The following is a 19492-nucleotide window of genomic DNA, read 5'->3' on the forward strand; positions in this document are numbered from 1 at the left end:
TTTGGCTCCAGTTTTATTCTGCTGTTGTCCCCACCTAATTGTTTTTGGCCTTAGGCCATTATCATTTTATACTTCTAGCTCTTTAAATTATGAGACACAAGCTATTAAGTGCACTTTAGTTTTCTAAATATCGAGGTCACACCACACTGTAGCGGGTATATTTTTCAGAAAGACATGACATGTGAATCCAAAAAAACACGGCTATATTTGTAATAGTAAAGCCTAAACCTGTAAATCTGAGATACAAAAAGACGATATATTGGAAATTGAAACTCTCAACATTCATATAGTCCTACACTTTCCTTTATATGATATACCTTATATACTCGTGTATAAGCCGACTTTTTCAGCACATTTTTTATGCTGAAAAATCCCCTCTCGGCTTATACTCAAGTGAGGGTCCCACTTACATTCCCGCTGTGGATGGTGGGGTGGGGGGGAGCGGCGGTGGATGAGCGGGGCACAGGCAGTACCGGTAGCCGACTGCTGCAGCGATCACATTTGCCCGCTACTAAAGAGTATGAATATTCACTCCTCTCCACACTCATGGGAGTGGAGAGGAGTGAATATTCATTCTCTTTAGTAGTGGGCACACAGGATCGCTGAGCAGCAGGAAGCCGGCGGCTGCGACTGACAGTGTGTGCTATTAAGGACTCAGTGCTGGAGCAGAGGGAAGGAAGGTGATTAGAATTGTTTATTTTTTTCATGTGTGCAGTGATGGGGGGCCATGCATACCAGGATTGGGGATAAGGAGGCCATGCATACCAGGATTGGGGATGAGGGGGCCATGCATACCAGGATTGCTGATGAGGAGGCCATGCATACCAGGATTGGGGATGAGGGAGTCATGCATGCCAGGATTGCTGATGGAGGCAATACATACCAGGATTGGGGATGAGAAGGCCATGCATACCAGGATTGGGAATGAGGGGACCATGCATACCAGGATGGGGAAATTTACCAGTAGCTGCTGCATTTCCCACCCTAGGCTTATACTCGAGTCAATAAGTTTTCCCAGTTTTTTTGTGGTAAAATAAGGTGACTCGGCATATATTCGGGTCAGCTTATATTCGAGTGTACACAGTACTTTATTTTTATGCAGATATTGTGCCTCCATTATAAGCAACTACTGTTTTTGTACTTTGTTGTACTATTTGGGGTAATGTATCAAATGATTTGTAAAACTTTTGTGGTGTAAGATAGACAGAAATTTTGTTGACCACTATAATTGTTCTAAAATTTGCTACTTAAAGAGCTTGTAAACTATCCTAACTCAGTTACTGTTTTTGCCATAAAATCTTAAGCATAATGACCCCTGAAGATTCCCATACACGTATTTTGCCATTCACATGTAGTTTTATGCCTTTCTACTTCACTTCCTGTCCTCTACCATCAGCTCTGTGGTTACAGCCATGGCTTCCTTTTCAGGAACCTCTGCTTCCTTCGGAAAATATTTCCCTTGATCCCTTGTGCTGGGCTGCAAGTTAGCAGTGAGCACACCTCCTGTAACTCTCTCTACACACCTTTCACTCCTTCCCCTGCATAGTCTCAGCATAATTCTCTGTCTAGTACACTACTGCAGATAAGTCATTGATACAGTGCAAAGAAGTAAAACAAAGCACCAGAATGCCAACACTGGCAATATAGATTATCCCTAATTCCGCTCACTAACTAATCCTGTTCTGCTGTAAAAGGATGGATGCATGGATGTTTGCATAGATGTGGAGAAAAAGAGTGAGATATGAATATATTTACAGTTAGGTCCAGAAATATTTGGACAGTGATACAATCTCAATGATTTGTGCTCTACATGACACTATTTTGTAATGAAAATTAAACAACTGAGATGCAATTGATGTGCAGACTTTTGGGTTTAATTAAAAGTGTTGAACAAAAAAATCCTTTACGATTTAGGAAACATTTAGGAATCGTAACCATTTTTCTACAAATCCTCCTCGTTTCAGGGGCTGAAAAGTAATTGGACAAATGAACTTTACCAAAAATAATACTTTTTATTGGATCCTTTGCAGGCAATGACTGCCTGAAATCTGGAAGCCATTGACATCATTAACCCCTTTAGGGAAGGTGGTTTCCACGTTAATGACCAGTACAATTTGTACAATTCTGACCACTGTCAGGTTATGAGGTAATAACTCTAGAACACTTCAACAGATCCCACTGATTCAGAGACTGTTTTTTTCATGAGATATTGTACTTAATGATAGTGGTAAAATTTCTTCGATATGACTTGTGTTTTTTTGTGAAAAAATCATAAATTTGGAGAAAATGTTGAAAATTTCGCAATTTTCAAACTTTGAATTTTCACACCCTTAAATGAGAGAGATATGTCACACAAAATAGTTAATAAATAACATTTACCACATGTCTACTTTATATCAGTACAATTTTGGAACAACATTTTTTTTTGTTAGGAAGTTATAAGGGTTAAAAGTTAACAAACAATTTCTAATTTTTCCAACAAAATTTCCAAAACCATTTTTTTAGGGACCACATCACATTTGAAGTGACTTTAAGGGGCCTCTATGACAGAAAATACCCAAAAGTTACACCATTCTAAAAACTGAACCCCTCAAGGTGCTCAAAACTACATTCAAGAAGTTTATTAACGCTTCAAATGCTTCACAGGAATTTTTGGAATGTGGAAGAAAAAAATGAACATTTAACTTTCACAAAAATGTTACTTTAGACTCCAATTTTTTTTATTTTTGCAAGGGTAACAAGAAAAAATGGACCCCAAAATTTGTTGTGCAATTTCTCCTGAGCACGTCAATACCCCATATGTGGGGTAAAACCACTGTTTGGCTGCACGGCAGGGCTCGGAAGGGAAGGAGCTCCATTTGACTTTTTGAATGTAAAATTTGCTTGAATAATTAGCGGACACAATGTTGCGTTTGAGGAGCCCCTGATGTGCCTAAACAGTGGAAACCCCTCGATAAGTGACACCATTTTGGAAACTAGACCCATCAGGGAACTCAACTAGATGTGTGGTGAGCTCCCTGAACCCCCAGGTGCTTCACAGAAGTTTATAACATGGAGTTGTGAAAATAAAAAAAATCAAACATTTTCCACTAAAGTGATGTTTTAGCCCCAAATTTTTTATTTTCATGAGGGTAAGAGGAGAAAATGGACTCCAATGTACTGTTGCGCAATTTCTCCTGAGTACGCCAATATCCTATATGTGGGAGAAAACCACTGTTTGGGCGCACGGCAGGGTTCAGAAGGGAAGGAGCACTGAATGACTTTTTGAACGCTAAATTGGCTGGATTGGAGAGCGGACGCCATGTCGGGTTTAGAGAGCCCCTGATGTGCCTAAATAGTGGAAACCCCCCACAAGTGACCCCATTTTGGAAACTAGACCCTACAAGGATTTTATCAAGGGGTATAGTGAACATTTTGAACCCAGAGGTACGACACAGAAATTGATAACATTAGGTCATCATATTGAATAAGTTGTCATTAGTCTTGAGTGCAAATGCTCGCTACTTGAATTTGCATCGGGTACTCGGGTATGCACCCTGTATTGCGGGTGCTCGAGTGACATGCTCGAGTCCCCGTCCTGCATGTTTCACGGTTGATAGACACCCGCAAAAAATAGGGATGACTCGTGCATGGCAGGCATTCCCCGTGAGGTTTTTTTTGGCCATGAAGCATATGGGGCAGAGACTCAGCATGTCATTCGATCACCCGAGATACTCGGTGCATACCCGAGCACCTGATGCAAACTCAAGTAGCGAGCACTTGCGCTCAACACTAATCATCATATCGTCATCTTTTTTTCTCTTTACTTTTGAAAAAATCCCAACCCCAACACAACCCTAATCCTAGCACAACCCTAATCCTAACCTAGCACAACCCTAACCATAGCACAACCCTAACCATAGCACAACCCTTACCATAACTAGAGATGAGCGTTGTTCTACTCGAACTGTTCGCCAATCTCAAATTCGAGCTGTTTTGGGCGGTGTTCGAGCCGTTCGGCGAACACGAACAATTTGAGAAAAATTCGGCTGTTCGAGGTTATGTTCGATAACTGTTCGTGCACCAAAATCATAACTGGATTTTTTCTCAGTAATGATGAAAATTAATGTTAATACGCAGTTTGAGTGTACAGCGGGGTGGGGGGAGGGGCAGGGGATGGATCTCTGCAGGAACAATGAAGATCTCCATTTTTTTTTTCTCTTTCCCGCATTTACAGTGGGGAGGTGCAATCTGTCAGCCTATCAGCAGCGCACACACGGAGCGAAGTGCTTTTTTTCACACAAGCAAGGGCATGTGTCATTGGCAGTGTATGTCACATGTCCTTGCCCTATAAGATCAAGCCATTTTCCCCGTCGCCACCATTTTCTCACTGCTGCAGCTGCGTGTTAGACGGCACCGCTGTTGCTGTGTGCGCTATACCTTGTTAATTTCAAGCCAATTTTCGCACAAATCTACAGATAGCTTGGGAGTAGGGAATAGTTGTGATCTCAGTCCTTTTAAGGACTAGGTTACAGCATTTCCTATGACTTTTATCAGGCAGGTCTGTGCTCTTAAATAGATAGGTTGTGGGAGTAAAGACTAATTGTAATTGGAGTCCTTTTCAGGACTAGGTTACATCAGTTCCTATCAGTTTTTGCCAGGCAGGTCTGTGCCAGTGCTGTGCAAGTTTTTTTCACAGCATTTGGCTGAATCTAGCAAAGCTAATCCTTTTTGGCCTATTGCAGAGTGTGTTAGTCAGTGGAGTAGCCTATCTGTGTTGCAAGATATACCACCTGTGTATAGAATACCAATTTTTTACTGCACCTAGTGAAGTAAAATCTTTTGGGCATAGCATCATTCTATTAGTCCATCTATACTGACCTCCATCAGGTTGCAAATTGAATATAATTTTTTTCTGCATCTAGCTCTGAAAAAATATTGGGCTTCTAGCTGTGTGTGGGACTTGTTGTATTAGTCCATCTATACTGACCTCCATCAGGTTACAAACTGAATATATTTTTTTCTGCATCTATCTCTGAAAAAATATTGGGCTTCTAGCTGTGTGTGGGACTTGTTCTATTAATCCATCTATACAGACCTCCATCAGGTTGCAAACTGAATATATTTTTTTCTGCATCTACCTCTGAAAAAATATTGGGCTTCTAGCTGTGTGTGGGACTTGTTGTATTAGTCCATCTATACTGACCTCCATCAGGTTGCAAATTAAAAATAATTTTTATCTGCATCTACAGTACCTCTGAAAAAATATTTGGGCTTCTAGCTGTGTGTGGGACTTGTTCTATTAGTCCATCTATACTGACCTCCATCAGGTTGCAAATTGAATATAATTTTTATCTGCATCTAGCTCTGAAAAAATATTTGGCCTTCTAGCAGTGTGTGGGACTTTCTCTATTAGTCCATCTATACTGACCTCCATCAGGTTGCAAATTAAAAATAATTTTTATCTGCATCTACCTCTGAAAAAATATTTGGGCTTCTAGCTGTGTGTTTGACTTGTTCTATTAATCCATCTATACAGACCTCCATCAGGTTGCAAACTGAATATATTTTTTTCTGCATCTAGCTCTGAAAAAATATTGGGCTTCTAGCTGTGTGTGGGACTTGTTGTATTAGTCCATCTATACTGACCTCCATCAGGTTGCAAACTGAATATATTTTTTTCTGCATCTACCTCTGAAAAAATATTGGGCTTCTAGCTGTGTGTGGGACTTGTTTTATTAATCCATCTATACTGACCTCCATCAGGTTGCAAACTGAATATATTTTTTTCTGCATCTACCTCTGAAAAAATATGTGGCCTTCTAGCAGTGTGTGGGACTTTCTCTATTAGTCCATCTATACTGACCTCCATCAGGTTGCAAACTGAATATAATTTTTTTCTGCATCTAGCTCTGAAAAAATATTTGGCCTTCTAGCAGTGTGTGGGACTTTCTCTATTAGTCCATCTATACTGACCTCCATCAGGTTGCAAATTCAAAATAATTTTTTGTCTTCGTCTAGCTCTGAAAAAATATTGGGCTTCTAGCTGTGTGTGGGACTTGTTGTATAAGTCCATCTATACTGAAATCCATCAGGTTGCAAATTAAAAATAATTTTTATCTGCATCTACCTCTGAAAAAATATTTGGGCTTCTAGCTGTGTGTGGGACTTGTTCTATTAGTCCATCTATACTGACCTCCATCAGGTTGCAAATTGAATATAATTTTTATCTGCATCTAGCTCTGAAAAAATATTTGGCCTTCTAGCAGTGTGTGGGACTTTCTCTTTTAGTCCATCTATACTGACCTCCATCAGGTTGCAAATTAAAAATAATTTTTATCTGCATCTACCTCTGAAAAAATATTTGGGCTTCTAGCTGTGTGTGGGACTTGTTCTATTAGTCCATCTATACTGACCTCCATCAGGTTGCAAATTGAATATAATTTTTATCTGCATCTAGCTCTGAAAAAATATTTGGCCTTCTAGCAGTGTGTGGGACTTTCTCTATTAGTCCATCTATACTGACCTCCATCAGGTTGCAAATTAAAAATAATTTTTATCTGCATCTACCTCTGAAAAAATATTTGGGCTTCTAGCAGTGTGTGGGACTCATTGTATTAGGCCATCTATACCAAGCTCCACCAGCTTTGAAATTAATAATAATTTTTAGCTGCATCTAGCCCTGAAAATAATTTTTCCCAATAGTGGTAGCAATAGAAATATGGGGCGCGCGCCTGGCTAACAAAAATATACGCTTCATAACACAAAACACCAGCCTAGCGCACTGCATTAATAAGATGGCATCATCGTCTCTCCCAGTGCTAGGCCTACTACGCAGGCTAGTATTCCTGTGCCTAAAACACAATGTATGGGTCCGCGCTAGCCACTATGCTGAGGGGTATAAAGCTGCTGCTAATGCTTTATAACAATTCAATTGGCAGATTTTCACAGAGCTCTTCCACAACGCCCACCCATCGGGCAACAGTTGCCCACCCTCCCTATGGGATCTAGTGGCGAATAGTTGATGCCATTAATCAGAGCGTCAGTTGCCCCGTCAACGTGGCAAGCATACGGTAAGGAATGGGAAGAGTGGACACGACTAGTAGCAGGCAGACGGGTTGACCAATGTGAACAAGCCAGATCACAAGTCACCATAGAATTTCTCCACCAGCTAATGATGAGGGGCATATCAGGGGCGTCAGCGCAGCGGTGTCTGACCGGAGTAGCATTTCACTTCCAACTACTGAATTGGGGAGATGTGACAAAGATTCATCATCAGACAATCCATAAAAGGGTGGAAAAGGGGTCAGCCAAGTCAGGAATGTAGACGTCCCGTCCCGTGTCACTAAAACTGATTTCTCACATCTTATCCCTAACACCATTAACATGACACTCACAATTTGAAGCAACACTAATGTCTACTGCATTTGTGATCGCCTTCTTCGGGGCGCTATGTATAAGCGAATTAGTCCCTCAATCCAAAATTACCACCAGTGGACGCTTATTACACCAGGAAGTAGTCATAGCCAATAATGCAATTCATGTACGCATACACCAATCGAAAATGGTTCCAGCGGGCAGGGGTATTTGGGTACTTCTACAACCCACAAACGGTACACTGAGTCGGGTAACAATAGTAAAAACATATCTAACCATCAGATCACAAAGTAATTTCTTCGTATCACACATTGATGGAACGCCATTATCAAGATACCTGTTCCAAGCTATATTTAATAAATGCATAACATCGGCAGGGAACCACCCCAAAGATTACGGGACACACTCATTCCGCATAGGTGCGGCCACGGAAGCAGCAAGAGCAGGACTGTCAGAAACGGAAGTTCAGAGGATAGGGAGATGGCGATCCACGTGTTTGGCGAGATACCTAAGACCGGACTTGTTATCCTAACGTGGTTTGTTTCTTTTACAGGTGACGCTAAGCCAACAGTGTGAGTGATAGGCCACTCGTATATATATTGGGCACAAAAAAGGGCGAAAGTCCGCCCAGGCGGGAGGAAATTAGAGTTTCATAACAAATATTTCAACTGGAGAGGTATTAAAGGCCTGCTATGGCCACAGGTACTAATGGAGGTAATCAAGGTAGGGAACGAGGCAAGAGGTCCGGTCATCTTAGTTATACAGGCCGGGGGAAACAACCTAGGTCATCACAAGAGCGCATAACTAATGGCAATAATGAAACTAGACACTGAGCGCTTCAGAGAATTTTTCACAAAATTAGCTATAGTATGGTCAGAGATTGTGCCGATAGCGGTATGGCAAGGTGCGCGAGACATCACGGCCATCGAATGGACAAGGCGGGTAATAAATATTCGGATGGCAAAATTTAGAAGAGACAGAGGCAGTGTAGTGATACGACACCGACAACTGGAAGGAGATAAAGCAGGCCTCATACGGCCCGACGGTGTTCACTTAATAGATATTGGACTGGACATATTCCTGTCAGGACTCCAGGACGGAGTGGAACAAGCGTTAAGAGTGATGGGTGGGGGTCAGAGTCCTGCATACGAGTACGCTGGATCCTCCGTGGCCTGGAAATAGAAAGGACATGTTGGAGAGTTACACTTGTTGGCCAACTTGCCGGAGTGGGGACCCAGGGCATGCTGCAACAAGCTGAATTATTTTAGAAATAAAATGCCTTTCTAATGGAATGAGTATAAAGAGTTAATAAAGCTGTGACCGATCCTCACCCATCCAGTTGTAAGAGTTACATTATTGGGTTGTCCATGAAAGGGGGGCGGTAGGGGGGCTGAGCATCTGGGTTTGGTTGGGGGTCCCCACAGTCTGCCTAGGCTAGATTAATTTAAAAATTCTTATTAGATACACAGGCGGTGCAGCTTGCTTCGCAGCTGGGCTACTACGCCCAAAGTATTGCCTAGGCTAGATGCAGTTAAAAATTCTATGCTGACTAGCAGACACTGAAGATTTGGAGCAGACCTCTGAGTAAACAGCTCTTCAGACTCAACCATCTGTGTTACCCCAAGCCATAGTGTATGTAGTTTCTTACAGTTAAAAGGGGGGGGTGCGACCCAACCCACCTGGAATTGACTATGCCAACGTCACGTAAGACACAGCAAGGGGACTCCCAAAATTGTGGCACAGACACCACTCAACCCTAGAACGCATACCTGTGGCCTTGCAGGCCCGCCCAGTTAATTGTTTTCTATTTTCTGCAAGATTGCTTTAGTTAGAATTTTGAAACTCTAGGTATACTTCATGTATATAGTTGTTTGTCATTTGAGTTTGAGTTATTCCATTTTATTTGCACACGGGCCTAAAGGGCCCCAGGTATGTGAAAGTGTAGATTTTTATGCTCATGCGTTCTAGGGTTAAGTGGCATCAATTGCCCCACTGTTGCTTAACACGGTTGGTGAGGTGATTTTACCAAATCCCCAAGCATTTAGTCTCCCAAGGATGACACAGGGGTAGAAATGTCCTTGCGAATCCATGATTTGATCATCTTTATGAACGTGAGTCTGTCTACATTCTCAGTGGACAGCCGCGTGCGCTTATCTGTCAGCACACCACCAGCAGCGCTGAACACACGTTCAGAGAGAACGCTGGCTGCATGGCATGACAAGATCTCCAAGGCGTGAGTGGCGAGCTCCGGCGATTTTTCAAGATTGGAATACCAAAATGAGCAAGGGTCCAGTGACACAGTCATGGCTTCGATGTTCACTTGGAGATTCTCCTGTACCATCCTCTCTAGGCATTGACTATGTGTCAGACTTCTTGTCTCCTGTGGCCTTGCAAAGGATGGTCTAAAAATGTGGTGAAGCGATTCCACAAAATTGCTGTTACCAGCAGATACTGTGTTACTGTTACTGTTTGAGTGATGAAGACTCGACAGTCCCACCGTTGGCAAGTTAGAACTGTGAGATTCACTACGTGCACCACTGGTGTTTTGTGGAAAAGCACATTTAAGATTCTGCAACAGATACTCCTGCATTCGTCAATACCTTTTTATGGCAGGAATTATTTCGGCAAATATACTTTTGTACCGGGGATCTAAGAGTGTGGCAACCCAGTAGTCGGGATTACTTCGAATTCTGACAATCCGGGGGTCATGTTGCAGGTAGTGCAGCAAGAAGGCACTCATGTGTCTTGCGCATCCAGAAGGACCAAGTCCTTGTTGTGTTGGTAGCGAGGTAAGAATCATGCTTCCTTCCTCTGCCCTCTCCCTCCAACCTCGCACAACAGAAATGTGATCAAGGTCTCCCTCATCTGATGAGTCTTCCATGCCCATTGCCAGTTCGTCCTCCACTTCTTCCTCAGCTCCTGCACCTTCCTCAACAGTTTGGCTGCTACCATGCGCCCTGATTAATCCCTCTCCCCCACCCTCCCATGCCTGCCGCCTTGGTGCTGCCAACCGTCTGGACCTTGGAGATGTTATCCCTTCCGCATACGACTCCTCCTCTACTTCCTCCACCTCCTCTTGTCCCACCACCTGACTCCGAATTCTGTTTAACATGTGCTCCAGCATGTAAATCACCGTAATAGTCATGCTGATAATGGCATCGTCAGCACTAAACATCTTCGTCGCCATTTCAAGACTGTGCAGAAGGGTGCATAGGTCCCTGATCTGAGACCACTCCTCCAGCGTGATTTGCCCCACCTCTGGATCTCGTTGGCCCAGGCTATACGTCAGAACGTATTGCACCAGGGCTTGTCGGTGCTGCCACAGTCGCTGCAACATGTGCAGAGTTGAATTCCACCGTGTCGGCACATCGCATTTCAACCGGTGAACTGGCAGGCCCAACGACTTCTGTAGAGATGTAAGTCGTTGAACTGCGGGATGCGAACGGCGGAAGTGAGCACACAGCGACCGTGCACTCTGCAGAAGGCCATCTAGTCCGGGATAGTGGGCTAGAAATTGCTGGACAACCAGGTTCAACACGTGAGCCATACAAGGCACGTGTGTAACATTGCCCCGGCGAAGTGCCGCACCCAGGTTTGCAGCATTGTCGCACATGGCCTTCCCTGGTTGCAGGTCCAGTGGAGACAACCTTTCATGAAACTGGGTCTCCAGAGCTGACCACAACTCCTCAGCTGTGTGACTCACATTTCCCAGACATTTCAAAGTAAACACTGATGCGTTGAGCCCTGCTGCCAGCATAGTAAGGAGGTGTGCAGGATTCCTTCTGCGCAGTTAGAAAGCAGGTGGCATTACCAGACAGGCTTTGGGTGCAGGTGGAGGACCGAGAGGAGGTTGAGGAGGCAGAAGCAGTGGAGGAAGTTCGAGATAAAGAGGATTAACACACAACTCGTGGGGACGGTAAGACTTGGACAGCAGCCCCTTGTCCTGCTGTCACCATAGTTACCCAGTGCCCAGTCAGCGACATGTAACGCCCCTGTCCATGCCTTCTCGTCCAAGTGTCTGTGGTGAAGTGCACCCTGTCACACACAGAGTTTCTCAAAGAAGCGGTGATGTTGTGTGCAACATGCTAGTGGAGCGCAGGCACACCTTTCTTTGAGAAGTAGTGCCGACTGGGCATCTGGTACTGGGGCACTGTGACGGACATAAGGTCTTGAAAATCCTCTGTGTCCTCCAGGTGAAAAGGCAGCATTTCTGTAGCCAACAGCTTGCAGATGGTGAAATTCAACCTCTTAGCTTTCTCATGGCTAGGAGGAAATGGTCTTTTACTTTTCCACATCTGAGGGACCGAGGGCTGGCTGTTGTGGTTAGACGGTGTTGAGTAGGGTGTCCCCGGCAACTGCCGGTCTGTGAGGAAGATGCAGGCGGACATGTTAGGTTGCCTTGATCCAAAGGTGGTGCTCTCGATGTCGGAGAGCGCTCAACACTAGCAGGTGTTTCCACTTCCCAATGAACTGACGACCTGCCAATCATACTGGCTGTTGCGTGTAAAGAGGTGGCAGGTCTGCATCCAAAAACATGTGTGACTGCTGTCCCCCCAGTCACAGAGGATGAAGAGGCTGCGGATGCACAAGATGGGGCAGACGGTGGTTGGCCCAGCCGGCTAGGCTGCATTGTAGCACAGTGAGCTTCCCACTGCAACTTATGCTTCATATCCATGTGACGGTACATGCATGAAGTACTCAAACTATGTATTTTTTGGCCTCTACTTAGCTTTTGCTGACAAATATTACAGATAACACGAGTTGGGTCATCCTTATCGATCTGAATAAATGCCCAGGCTATGCAAGGCTTAGAGCCCATGTGACCTGAAGAGCCACTACGACTTGTGGTCAGAGGCAGAGTTGTGGTTGAGGATGCAGTTGTTGACGTGCTTCCAGTACTCCGTCTCTGTTCAGGAAGGCGCAACCTAACCTCATCGTCAATACCATCTGTGATGCCCCGCTGCGCTTGGTATCACAGATCCTACAAGATTGCATTGATGGAATCCTCCACAAGAGGCCCCCATAAACATTCACACATCTCCACCTTCCACCTCAGACCAGCAGAGGGAGCCCGTTAGGGATATAAATAGGGAAGGTGGAGCTAGGCAGTTCAGTTCCTCTGAAGAGTTCCTGCAGTAGAGAAGCCTAAGAGAGGTCAGTCTGCAGTGGAGCTCAGTCTAGTCTAGAGAACGCAGTTAATAGTTCAGCAGTGGAGCACGAGGCTCCTGCTTGCTAGATTCAGGGAGCCCAGATAGAGCTTAAGGTGTGCCGGTGCCGTAATATCAGTGAAGCGCGGCAAGCTGCCGTTAGTGTGTATAGCCTAGTGAGGGCCCGAGTAGGCCGAAGGCGAGTGGCGAGTTAGTACATAAGGGGCAGAGGAGCTTAACCAGCTCACCCCGAAGCATTTACCGGACACAGGATCCGAGCTTACCGGTATCTCTATGACCCAGTAAGGCATAACCGGAATCCCTGGAGAACTACAAGTCCCAGGATCGCTAAGGTGCTGATATGTAACAGAGCCAGGAGACGCTTAGGCCCCGCATACTGGGAGCGTGAACTCCAAGAGAAGGCCCTACCACAAGGTCAGCCAGCGCAGGACAGAGACAAAGTTAGGCCTAGCTCCAGGCAGGTCAGAAACTTACTACGCAGAGGCAAGAAACAGGAGGCCCTACACCCGCTCATTGGGGAGGATCCTGATATGCACCCTTCACCCTACAGTGCTCCGGGATGTGCCTGAATTTCCACCAGTAAAAGGTACTGAAGTGACTACCATGTCCATTCCCGTTCTTGCTCTGACCCAGCTGGGTCTCGCCTGTCCTGCATTCCCCCTGCATACGCTGCCCTGAGACCTAGCTCCACCTGTGGGGAGCTATACCATCGAGCTGCCTTATCACCGGCCTCAGTGGACTGCTGCAGCGCTGGTGCTTGTCACCAGATACCACAGGTGGCGTCATGAACTCTTATAAAATTAACAATTATCCACCCTTTTAAAGAGAGACCCCAGGGTACGGGCCAGGGAGCCGACCACCGCGACATCCCCAAGGCCAGGCAAATGCCCGGGTACCGAGTCATCCCCATCCCCAGGGCTAGTCACATCCTCCTCCACCTCCTCTGCTAACCTCATCGACTTTCTGACTGTGGGTTGACAGTAAGTGGGATCTCCAACCTCGTCATCATCACCCTGTGTGTTATCACACCCGTCGCCTCAGAGCCAACCTCTTCCTGCCCTGACCGAAAAGTCAAGTTGTCGCTCCAATCAGGTATTTGAGTCTCTTCATCGTCTTCATCATTGTCTCCACCAACAGGAGTTACAGTTTGGGAACAAGGGTCTATATTATGCTCAGAACCTTCTTCATCTGGTCCTGGATCCAACTTATAAAGATTCTGGGCATCGGATCAGATCATTTCCTCATCTGGATTAACAGAAGCTCTGGAGCAGACCTCCGTTTCCCAGGCTATAGTATGAGTAAACAGCTGGGCAGACTCAGCCATCTGTGTTACCCCATACTCAGACGGGCAGCTGGAGACTTGGGAGCTGTGAGGAAGCAAGTGCAATTGGGGTGACACCTCTGAGGACTGGAGTATTTGTGATGTTAAAATTGAGGTGATGGAGAGCCCACTTGAAGGAGCACTTGATATCCGTTGAAGCACCTGCTGTTTTTGTGCCTCATCTAGAATTTGTAGCGATGGGCGTGTCCGTAAGAATGGGATCGTATCACATTGTCCACGAAAAGAAGTCGACATCTTAGTTTTTCTGGAAGATGGTCTTTCTTCTGCAGATGTTACTCCCCCCCCCCAACGTGGGGGGCCTCGACCCACCGGCGGACAGGCACCAGTATTGGGATAGGGGGGCTGGCCGTCAGGGTCCACCGCGGCTCTGGCACAAACCCGGCGACACAGAGGTGGCACAGGCAGGAACGGACTGGCCGTGTCAGCTTCTCACTTTTTGGATTTTAGAAGGGCATGACATGCCTATATCTGTGTCTCCCCCTCCTTTTACTCCTCCACCTCTTTTCTTTTCGCATGACTATATGTACTTGTCACTTTTCCATGTGTTAGTTGTGTCTTCTGAGCAGTTTGTCAGCTTTTGGACACCTTTGAAGGTGTTTTCTATGTGTTTCTATGTGTTTTTGTTTGCCTGCCATTGGTTTTAACGGTGTTCGAAGGTATTCGACGAACAGTTCGACGAACAGTTCGGCGAACACATGGGTGTTTGACGAACCGAACCGAACTCGAACACTTCGGGGGTGGCTCAACACTAACCATAACCTAAGCACAACACTAACCCTAACTCTAGTACAACCCTAACCCTTGCACAACCCTAACTTTAGCACAACTCTAACCCTATCACAACCCTAACCATAACACTAGCACAACCCTAACTTTAACCCTACCAGAACCCTAACCATAGGACAACCCTAACCCTAATCCTAGCACAACCCTAACCCTAGCACAACCCTAACCCTAACACAACCCTAACCTTAGGACAACCCTAACCATAGCACAACCGTAGCCCTAGCACAACACTAACCCTAACCCTAGCACATCCCTAACCCTAGCACAACCCTAACCCTAGCACACCTCTAACCCTAGCACAACCCTAACCATAGCGCAACCCTAACCCTAGCAAAACTTTAACCCTAACACAACTCTTACCCTAACTTAGCACAACCCTAATCCTAACCCTAGCACAACCCTAACCCTAACACTAACCCTAGCACAACCCTAACCCTAATCCTAGCACAACCCTAACCCTAGCACAACCCTAACCCTAGCACAACCATAGCCATATTACAACACTAACCCTAACCCTAGCACATCCCTAACCATAACACAACCCTAACCCTAGCACAACTCTAAACCTAACACAACCCTAACCATAGCGCAACCCTAACCCTAGTAAAACTTTAACCCTAACATAACTCTAACCCTAACTTAGCACAACCCTAATCCTAACCCTAGCACAACCCTAACCCTAGTACAACCCTAACCTTAGCAAAACCTTAACTGTAACACAACTCTAACCCTAACCCTAGCACAACCCTAACCCTAGCACAACCATAACCATAGCACAACCCTAACCCTAGCACAACCATAATCCTTGCACAACCCTAACCATAGCACAACCCTAACCCTAGCACGGCCATACACCTAGCACTGCCCTAGCCCTAGCACAACCCTAACCCTAGCACAACCCTAACCATAGCACAGCCCTAACCCTAGCATAACTCTAACCCTAAACCTAGCACAACTCTAACCCTAACCCTAGCACAATCCTAACCCTAGCACAACCCTAACCGTAGCACAACCCTAACTCTAGAGTTTATTCTTTACGCTAATCCTGGTGTGGTAAAAGTGATTAGATGACTTTATTCTTCGGGTCGGTGTGATTACAGCGATGCCAGATTCATATCGGGTTTTTATGTTTGGCAGCAGCCATACACTAAAAGACGCTTTTTTTGCAAAGACTAGTTTTTGCAATCGTTCTTCCATATGTTGGCCTACAGAGTCATGTAAGTGTTTGTATTTTGTGGGACAAGTTGACGTTTTTATTGGTACCATTTTTGGGCACGTGATTTTTTGATCGCTTTCTATTCCGATTTTTGGGGAGGCAGAATAAACAAAAACCAAGATTTCAGGAACTGTTTTTTTTATGCCATTCCGCGTGTGGTAAAATTGATAAGGTAGCTTTATTCTTTGGGTCAGTACGTTTACAGCGGTACCACATTAATTTTTTTTTATGTTTTAGCGCTTTTACACAATAAAAACTATTTTATACAAAAAATAATTTTTTTGTATTGCTTTATTCTGAGAGCTATAACTTTATAACTTTTTTATTTTTTGGCTGATGGAGCTATATGGCGGCTTGCTTTTTGCAGGACAAGATGATGTTTTCAGCGGTACAATTTTTATTTACATTTGTCTTTTTTATTGCGTTATATTCCTGCTGCGATCCAGCCTGTCATCTCAATGCCATCCCAGTGTGGGAGAATTCTCCTGCTCAAGCGGTGAGCGCAGGAGAATTCTCCCACGCTGTCAGTGACGTGCAGGAGGTGAGCTGAGTTCATTGGATATGAACTTGGCTCATCTGGATGCCGTCACAGCCAGACACAGAGGAGCTTCACTGAGGAGCTTCTCAGTGTCTGCGGCATGGCAAGCTGGATGGCAGCGTTCTGCTGTGCTCCAGCCTGTCATGTCAATGTAGAAGAGCTGAAGCTGTCCTGGGAAGCATGGAAAGGTAAGGATGAGGTTGGTTTATTATTTTATTTTTATTGCAGGAGATCATTGGCTTCAGCTGGAATGGGCGATACGGTAAGTAGGGTTTAATTTAGAACATTAAAAGAATGTGTCTTTATTTCAATTAAAGGACTTTATTCTGGGTGTTTGTGTTTTTTTTAACTTTGACAATGGGGTTAGTAATGGGGGTATCTTATAGACGCCTCTCCATTACTAACCTGGGCGTGATGTCAGCTGGCATTATAAGCTGACATCAACCCCAACCCTATTACCCCAGTGCCACCGCTACAGGGCTGTGGGAAGAGCGAGGCTAAGTGCCAGAATTGGCACATACTATGGATGCGCAATTTCTGGGGCGGCTGATGGCTGGTGTTTATAGCCTTGGAGGGGGCCAATATTCATGGCACCCTTCCTGGGCTATTAATATCAGCCCCCAGCTGTCTGCCTAGCCTTTGCTAGCTATTAAAATGGGGGACCCCACATCATTTTTTTTGGGTCCCCCATTTTAATAGCTAGTAAAGGCTAGGTATTCAGCTGGGGGCTGATATTAGTAGCCTGGGAAGCTCTGTGGGTATTACCCCCTTCCCAGGCTTCAAACATCTGCCCCAGCCGTCTGCTTAACCTTCTTCTAGAGACTAAAATTACGGGGTACCCCATGCCAATTTTTTTTTAGAAATCCTTTATTTTATTTTAACAATAAATTACAAGCACAGTAACCAACACTGTCACTGTTCTTATTATATATGTGACTAACATGTTTCTATCTATCTAATCTATGTGTGATGCTCTATTCTTTCTGTTCCAAATTGTCGGGTACCGGTGTATGCCACTGCTGAATTGCCAGCTTTTTTAAAGAGAATGGTGCATGAAAATCGGAGGGCACCAGTGTGTTCCTAGTGCCCTGCTATGTTTTTCATGCACTCTCCTATATACCCTGCCTGCCTCTCTGCCTATATATTTTGCCTGCCTGACATTTAATTGAGCACTGTTCCCATCGATTGGGCAATTTTTAAACTTCTGCAGACCGCCGGGGGGGACCGCCAGAAAAATGCTCGAGTTTCCCAGAGACTTATATTGGGCTCGTTGCTCAGGTCGCGTACTCGAGTATTCCAATGTGCTCGACCCGATCTTCGAGCACCCGAGCATTTTAGTGCTCACTCATCACTAATAGAGATGCAATAGCATCTCTATGCTGTGCTGCGTATCAGTATCAGTAACTTCCTGGTGACCCAGACGTTGTCATAACATAGCGTCACCATGACAACTACCGGGACCTGGCACAGACTGCGTAGGACGCCGGAGAAGAAGTAAGTAGGTCACGCTTACCTCCCCTTGCTCCTGGAATGCTGCAATCGACTTCGATTGCAGCATTTTGGGGGTTAATGTCCCGGGAGCAGTGCGGGTTTCTCTTTTGTGATGCTTTGCCAGGGCTGCAGCTGACTTTAGTTGTTGCTTGTTTGTGGGTCTTGGAATAAACTCGGAATAATAATAATAACAATAATAATAATAATAGATCTTGGAATAAAAATAAGTTCCTCAATTGGATGTGTTAAAAAAATTGCTCCTGTGTTGAATTAATCTTAAAAATGTGTCCCTGCTAAGAAAAGAAGCATGCCACACAAAAGGGATCACCTAAAAATATTGAATACTATTGATACTGATACAAGCCAAACAATATAATTAAAAACACTAAAAAAGACCAAACGACACAATATATCAATCAAATCAGCCCACAATGGAGCTGAATCGCAACCTGCCTGATCACAAAATACACAGATACCTGAAATACAGGTATGAATATGTTTAAAAATTACCAAAAAGTTATATAAATAAGTTATACAAAGCACCTGTGTATATTGCCAGTGCAAAAGATAATTACGCTATGTGTCCACGATGCAGAAATGAAGCAGAAAATTTCTGCAGTATTTCTACATCTCCCTGGCATTGAAAAAACACATGCAGATTGTGCATGCATTTTTCCTGCAGAATACATGCGGAATACATGCGGATTCACATGCGTACCCACATGCGTTAACGCATGTGTTTCCGCATGTGGACTGACAAGCACTTTCCAAGCGATAGCATCACTTGGAAAGTGCTGGACAACTAGATCACACTATATAAATCCATGCAAAAGGCATAGATTTATATAGTGTGACTGTAAAAATAAAAAAATAAAGCTATACTTACCCCCGATCCCCCGCCGCGTGTGCTGTCGCGCTCGTCCTGGCTTCTTCCAGGTTGCCGGCATCTCGCGAGACAGCCTGCGGTCACATGACCGCGACGTCATCTCAGGTCCTGGAAGGAGAAGCGCTGCAGGGGCCGCCGGACAGGTGAATATAAACTTTATTTATTATTTATTCTTTTTTTTACAGGTACAATGGTACCCAGGTCTGGATGAGAGTCTTCTCTCCTCCAGAACTGGGTACCATCCGCACATAGAGACGCATATAGAATCCGCGTGTACAAATGTACAGACGCGCATTTTATGCGTCTCAATGCAAGTCAATGGCGGCGCTTCCGCAAAATTAATGAACATGCTGCGGATTTATCTATCTGAAATGTTGGTTTTTGTTTATTCTGCCTCCCCAAAAATCCGCAGCATGTGCATTGACATTGCGGAATGCCATTGGGGACCATGGGGTGCGGATTACCATGCATTTTTGATGCGTTTCCGGTGTGGAAATTCTGCAGCATAAACTCATGAAAAACGCATCGTGTGCACGCAGCCTTAAAGGGTGAAACTTCCTATAAACCAAATGAGCACACGATGAAACCAAAACTAAATGGTTGCAAAGTGCATGAAGTGCTGATTATATGCAATAATGTGGAGCATATCATATATACTGCATCAATAACCAATAAACAGTAAATAAATAAACAGTAGATGAAATAGTAG

Source organism: Phyllobates terribilis, unplaced genomic scaffold, assembly GCF_046119375.1.
Source record: "Phyllobates terribilis strain yellow unplaced genomic scaffold, ASM4611937v1 Scaffold_11__3_contigs__length_659146591, whole genome shotgun sequence".
NCBI classification, from domain to species: Eukaryota; Metazoa; Chordata; class Amphibia; order Anura; family Dendrobatidae; genus Phyllobates; species Phyllobates terribilis.